Source organism: Bos indicus x Bos taurus, chromosome 22 (assembly GCF_003369695.1).
Source record: "Bos indicus x Bos taurus breed Angus x Brahman F1 hybrid chromosome 22, Bos_hybrid_MaternalHap_v2.0, whole genome shotgun sequence".
Classification (NCBI taxonomy): domain Eukaryota; kingdom Metazoa; phylum Chordata; class Mammalia; order Artiodactyla; family Bovidae; genus Bos; species Bos indicus x Bos taurus.
Genome location: NC_040097.1, coordinates 44,951,810 through 44,952,743, shown reverse-complemented (window position 1 = coordinate 44,952,743; position 934 = coordinate 44,951,810).

The following is a 934-nucleotide window of genomic DNA, read 5'->3' as shown; positions in this document are numbered from 1 at the left end:
TCAATCCCTCCCAGCATCAGAGTCTTTTCCAGTGAGTCAGCTTTTCTCATGAGGTGGCCAAAGTACTGGAGTTTCAGCTTTAGCATCATTCCTTCCAAAGAAATCCCAGGGCTGATCTCCTTCAGAATGGACTGGTTGGATCTCCTTGCAGTCCAAAGAACTCGCAAGAGTCTTCTCCAACACCACAGTTCAAAAGCATCAATTCTTCAGCGCTCAGCTTTCTTCACAGTCCAACTCTCACATCCATACATGACCACTGGAAAAACCATAGCCTTGACTAGACAGACCTTTGTTGGCAAAGTAATGTCTCTGCTTTGAATATGCTATCTAGGTTGGTCATAACTTTCCTTCCAAGGAGTAAGCATCTTTTAATTTCATGGCTGCAGTCACCATCTGCAGTGATTTTGGAGCCCCAAAAAATAAAGTCTAACACTGTTTCCACTGTTTAAAACCCTAAACCACCAAAACTCAGCAAAGATGAGATGGATCATCTGAAATGTCCTAGAACCATTAAAGAAATTATTACTTGCATTTCTATATTAACAATGCTCATGTGAAAACCAAAATTAAAAGTACAATATCACTTACAATTGATCCAAAAACAATGAAACCTTTAGGTATAAATCTAATGTAACATGAACAGGATTTATATGCTGAAAATTGCAAAATGCTGATGAAAGAAATCAGTGAAGACCTAAATAAAGGAATAGATACACCATGTTCATGAATTAGAAGATTCAATATAGGAAAGATGTCAATATTCTCCCCAAAAGGATCTACAGACTTAAATAAATTACTATCAAAGTCACATCAAGGGTGTTTGTTTTTTTCTTTTTTGATAGATATAGAAAACCCATTCTTCCCCTGGTGGAGAAAGATTCCACATGCCTCGGGGCAACTAAGCCTGTCCACCACAACTACCGAGACCAGCGCG